Here is a 6443-nt window from a genome sequence, read left to right as displayed (position 1 = left end):
GTGTGTAGGATTTCCAATACGAAAAACACAATGTAGTCTTGTATTGTGTAACTAAAACTTTTGTCGAAATAAAACGATCATACTCACGTGCGTTAGAACAAATTTTGTATATAGAACAATTAACAACAACACCACATTTGGACAACAGTCACAAAATTGTCGAGTGGAAGGAGGACCGTTTTCTCGAACTCGACTACCTTTTTGTGGACGGAAATAATCTACACAGTCGATTAACCTGATGGGCGGGTAAGGAGAGTTTGGCACTCCCCACAAATTTCTTCGGTGGGAAAAATCTCGGAGAAAGGGGGACGTACGCTGTTACCTTGAACCGGTCATCCCGGATATTCAAGGACGTCACACCTCTAACTGTCCCCCCCATACAACTCAACGACAACGCTGTCTTCTCGTGTGTCGCTACAGTGGGGTAAAAACACTCGCAAAACAAATAGGGAATTTTACGATCTAACAACAAACAAAAAGTAAATGTGGAAAAACAAAATTTGGATTAGACTAAAATAGATGGGTAGGATTTTAACCCCATTTATTATAAGGAATAAAAAACGTGGAGTTTGGACGGTAAAGGACTAAAAACGGCGATGGACCAGGAAGTGTAACGCCGCAAGCCCAGCCACCGCCTTGATTAACCGTTATACACGCCCGCCCAAGCCAGAACTTTTAGTCTGGGCACGACGACTTACTGCATGTTGCCGGGAGGTTGTTGAAGACAATGAGGATAAGTCGGTGAACCGAGTGTTGGTAGCAAAAAGTCTGTGCAGTTGAGAAGTCTTTAGTGGTCGACCCAGTGACGAACTACTAAATTACCATCTTTGTTTGGCACTAGGCAGAGAAGTTACTCAGAGTTGGTGTCTGGAGTAAAGGTGTATAAAAGGTTTTGGGATGCCTTCTCTAGGGTAACCGAGAACTCTGCTACCCCTGTCCTCCACCTCTTTACGACTGAGTGAGGCCCAAAATCCTGAGCAAGGACGTGGAGAGCAAGTATATTGTAATTTTATTCGGAATATGTACGACAAAGAAGAAACAGAGACATAACCTCACCGAGTTTTAACAACGGCCAAGTTGAAACAAATACCAATTTGTCTTCAGAACCGTGTTCCACTGCCTCGCGGAAAACGCTTGGTATGGCAGTTGACTCGTCGTGTTTCCGTTATTTGATACTCTGTAGAAAATTTACTTAGACGATCACTAGTATGTCGGCGGTTGTTGACACGAGACCACCTTTACTGACACCCTCCTTGTACCCTGTTTAATTTATGTTTAAAAAAAAAATTTACGAGTTCACGGTTTTCATAGTTTACTAAACCTGTTGTAGAAACTTCAGTTACCAAAGCATAACTACGTTTAGGTCTGCTTCTTTTGGAAAGTTTACCAAGTCAAAAATGACGTACCTACATAGAAGACTTGAATTGTTCGGAGTTAAAGGGTAAAAGAATAATTTATAAACAAGACCGCTAAGGAAATTTTCAAATGTTCTAGAGGTTACATAAATAAGATTTGTAAATATAAACATGAGTAAAGACAGCAAAACGACAACGTTGTGAACGTAAAGGTGCGAAGAAGGGCCTTAGTCTATAGCAATAATTAATACTACTAATGTTTTATTGATCGAATAAGGTAAAACCCTGTTGACTGGAAAGTTAAAAAAGGAATTTCAGACAGGAAAGTTAAACTCAGTGCACTTATAAATCGTAATTGTAGATGAAACGGGAAGATATTCGTCTAGGTTACTACCCGGTTCAATCTTTAACACTCGTAAAACTAATTAAACGTTAAATTTTACGTTTTCAATTTCAATACTGAAAAATGCCCTGGCATGCCACCTTCGAAGGTTGCCGGAAGACGGGTAAGTGAAACATTTACCCAGCCATTTCAGTGCGAAACGGTTTGACGTAACACCAAGGCAGACGAAACCAACTCGTTACAAGTTGACAAAACTTCGAGCTGCGCTAGCAAGTCGGTTTAGTTTAAGTAATACGGTCATGTTCGAGCATCGGTTAGTATTTGGCGCACGAACACACAGGCCCGCCCTCGTAAGTACACTAAACCAACACCAGCTCAAAGTCCTGTGGCGGGTGGCCGTCGTTCGAAGTTGCGTGCGGCGCACACCTGCGACACAATTTCAAAGACTATAGATAAAACGGCGACAATCGATCGTCTGACGATTTGACTAGGACTAATGGTTATTGTCACCGAAAGAAAAAAATTTGGTTAGTTTCCAACTTGCATTAAATTTATCAACATAAACATATCACGTCATAGGTGGCGTGGACGTTGGGAAAGACCAGGGCGTTGCAGACAAGATGAATCAATTCCCTACAGGTAACCCATTTACACTCTTCAAAGGTTAACGTATGAATTTGTAAAACTTGTAAATACGTGGTTTTTGTTACCGTTTAGTTGGGTCATGTATGCATACGTCTACCTGTGTCGTTCTGTCGTACAACTTTTTTGTACGATAACATCGCATCGTACATCGAATTGTTTTACATATGACTATTTACCATCAGTGAAACCTACAAGTTGGCTTTCGGTAAATTCTATACGGTGTGGTTTTCAGACTTAAACCTTATTTCTGATAATGCCATTAGAGCTCCACTCTAAACTGGAACTTCGCCTGAAGGTTATGTTTCTGTCTTGTCACACATAAACCCGAAAAACATGGTCATTTGCACGACTCTTTTTGTACATAAGACCCGCTCGCATGTAGTCCGATTGAAGGACAGGTTTGACTTTATTGTCGCTGTGGTGTTACGGCATACAAAAAAAAATTCGTGTACAAAACAAGGTGAAAAGGAGATTGACTACCATCATTGGAACAAACCATTGGTCCTTATTAGGTATGACACACTTCCGTCGATAAACAACAATTCGGGTGTCACCGTTGTGGGGGTGTCTTTTCTCTCGTTATCTGCCGGAATTTTGCTTTATAGCATAAACGACCCGGTAGACACAAAAAGAAAAAAAATCGTTAATCCTAATACGGTTTTACGATGTTTATTGCACGACTGAGCCCTGATCCTTGTTCTCTCATATGACGACGAAGACATACACTTTTAAGTTATGAACATGTATTTGGTAATATCGAAACTCCAGTAAATGTGTAGTGCACAATCACATCTACACTAACATACAAACAACACCAGATACCGAGTTCTATTTGGGAACAACACAATCACACACACACCACACATACACATAACACACCACACCTAAATCTGGGATTTGGGTTGGGACATTGCAATGGTAATAAGGAGTTACCACACACACTAACACACTATCACACACACACACACACCATATATAATTAACTAACATAGTCGTAAATTTACCACACACACATATACCCAAAACATACACATATACAGTGGGGCAAAAAAGTATTTAGTCAGCCACCAATGGTGCAAGTTCTCCCACTTAAAAAGATGAGAGGCCTGTAATTTTCATCCTAGGTATACCTCAACTATGAGAGACAAAATAAGAAAAAGATTTTTAAAAAAATCCAGAAAATCACATTGTCTGATTTTTAAAGAATTTATTTGCAAATGATGGTGGAAAATAAGTATTTGGTCACCTACAAACAAACAAGATTTCTGTCTCTCACAGACCTGTAACTTCTTCTTTAAGAGCCTCCTCTGTCCTCCACTTGTTAACTGTATTAATGGCACCTGTTTGAACTCGTTATCAGTATAAAAGACACCTGTCCACAACCTCAAACAGTCACACTCCAAACTCCACTATGGCCAAGACCAAAGAGCTGTCAAAGGACACCAGAAACTAAATGGTAGACCTGCACCAGGCTGGGAAGACTGAATCTGCAATAGGTAAGCAGCTTGGTGTGAAGATCACACCCCGTGGGGTCAAAATGATCAACGGTGAGCAAAAATCCCAGAACCACACGGGGGACCTAGTCAATGACCTGCAGAGAGCTGGGACCAAAGTAACAAAGGCTACCATCAGTAACACACTACGCCGCCAGGGACTCAAATCCTGCAGTGCCAGACGTGTCCCCCTGCTTAAGCCAGTACATGTCCAGGCCCGTCTGAAGTTTGCTAGAGAGCATTTAGATGAAAATAAGTTTTTTTTTTTTCTCATTCTGTCTCTCAAAGTTGAGGTATACCTAGGATGAAAATGACAGGCCTCTCTCATCTTTTTAAGTGGGAGAACTTGCACAATTGGTGGCTGACTAAATACTTTTTTGCCCCACTGTATATGAGCAGTGAAAACGTGCAATTATTAACACAAGCATATTTGTCTCAAAAAGCGTGGGATGTTGGTTATTTTCGTTGGATTTCGCTCTCGAGGAAGAGTTATTTAAAATTCTGTATTCTCCGCTAGAGAGCTTCACCTTTTCCAAAATCCTATGGAGAAATCCAGTTGCTTTTTTGTTCGAGGGAACCAGCAGCTACCTTCTGGGTAAATACATCATCCCTGCACCGGTCTATCGTACCGCCATAGATCTGACGAACAAGGGCTGTTTCTCTGAAGCCTTCATGGCCTTGTCTTCTTTGTGCCTCTCCCGCTGATAACTGCTTCTGTCTTCTCTGAATCTGAATTTCCAGAATCACCTGGAAATTAAATGTCGCGTAAGTTTCTTTGTAAACAGGTAACTTTTAGGCATTTGTTGAAATTGTAATTGTGTGTACAAATGGTCCAACCGTGTGTGTGTGTGTGTGTGTGTTATCTATTGTAAAGAAGACAAGTATAAGAGTTGTTTACACATGGTCTGTTAATGAAGGTGTAAACAGGCAGATAAAACACTCAAAAAGAGAAATGACGGGGTTATAATCGGCCACCAGGTGATGGTACTACTCGTTTATCCACGAACAATAAGCCTTTCTGAAAAAAGAGCATGAAAAGTTTTGATTTCTTCGGCATTCGAACTGCAAGATGAACTCAGAAGATGCAGGAAACTCACTTTGCCATGAGAGCTTTATCAGCCGAAACACCTGTTATCCTCATTGCAATGTATATTTATAATATACAAAATCAAATATGATACATCCCACTGCGAATGCTTGATTGTATTGATATATATTTATATATTTATTACATTTGTTGTGGCAAAATCTGTATATATGAGGAGCCAGAACTACGTGAAGACAGAAATGCTGGTGGTTAAACTTCAGACAAACTAGTTTGGCAGCAGAAATGATTATATTTTGAATTATTCATTGTACGAAAAGTCATGTTTAAATGCTACGGAGACATCAGAACCACCAGTGAATAAATAAAGGGCTTCTTAGATTAGATTGTTCACACCAGGGATGACAACCAAACAGAAAGCTACCGTTGATGGTTGATATGTCTTGAGATTATCAGGTCTTTGTGTCTCTGAAAACATTCGACGGTCTTGACGAACTGGAAAGCTTAACGTTAGGACAAAACTTCAGGAAGTAATGACTCCCAAATCAAGAAATAGTCACACGCAACTTGACAATTTAAACTTTTTGAACAGGTCAGAAGAAAATAGTTATACTTTTTCCAATAACTATTGCACGAAGCCTGGCTCTCTCCCCTGGTCTCAGTCAGCTTTCTTTCTATTCAAACAACGGCAGCTGTATGGATTATCTCATCTTATTCTCAGCAAGAAAGTTCATAATGTACTTTCAGCATCAGTTTACTTTTAAATCCAATCTGTGGTCCACTTTATTTTCCTATAATCCTATGTTACTAAGGTTCAATGGTCACAGTGTCCTAAATTATGGTTTAAAAAGAAGGGATTCACATTATCACGGAAAGCTGAACCTTGTAACTTTACGATATACAGTCTAGAGTAGGGGAGTCAAAATCAATTTCATCACGGGCCACATCAGCATTATGGTTGCACTCAAAGGGTTGGTTGTAACTTTAAGACTATATAAAAATACATATATAAATAATGTGTTGTATTACATTATTGCCTCTGCATTGGATTATTAACTGATAGGGTGATAACTTCACAATTAACTACGTCTGAAAGCAGAAGTCTAGGGCAAATCATTGCAAGTCTCTTAAGTGAGAATGTCACAAAATGATTTAAAAAGAAAAGCCAAGTTCTGGAGAAAAAAGTCAAAATCAAAACAAAGAAGTGACAATTAAAAAAAAAAAGGAACATTTTGAAGAAAGAAAGTCAAATTCTGAGAAAAAGGTCAAATTTGAGATGCATTGTGGGACATGTAGTTTATGGGCAACGTGCTTCTGTAAATCGACATGTAACCGTATAATAAACATATTATATTCTTTCCGAGCTCTTGAGGGGCCGCATTTAATGAAGTCGCGGGCCGGATTTGGCCCCCGGGCCTTGAGTTTGACACCCCTGCTCTAGTTAATACAAGCTGTGTGTTTCGCCTGCAGGGCTGCAGCAGATCACAAACGTTAGTATACAATGATTGACATCTCCATTCAAATATCTGCTTTATTGGTAACGATTCAACTGAGACTGAACT

Source organism: Notothenia coriiceps, unplaced genomic scaffold, assembly GCF_000735185.1.
Source record: "Notothenia coriiceps isolate Sejong01 unplaced genomic scaffold, NC01 NC01_scaffold00024668, whole genome shotgun sequence".
Taxonomy (NCBI): domain Eukaryota; kingdom Metazoa; phylum Chordata; class Actinopteri; order Perciformes; family Nototheniidae; genus Notothenia; species Notothenia coriiceps.
Note: the sequence above shows the minus strand (reverse complement) of the source record.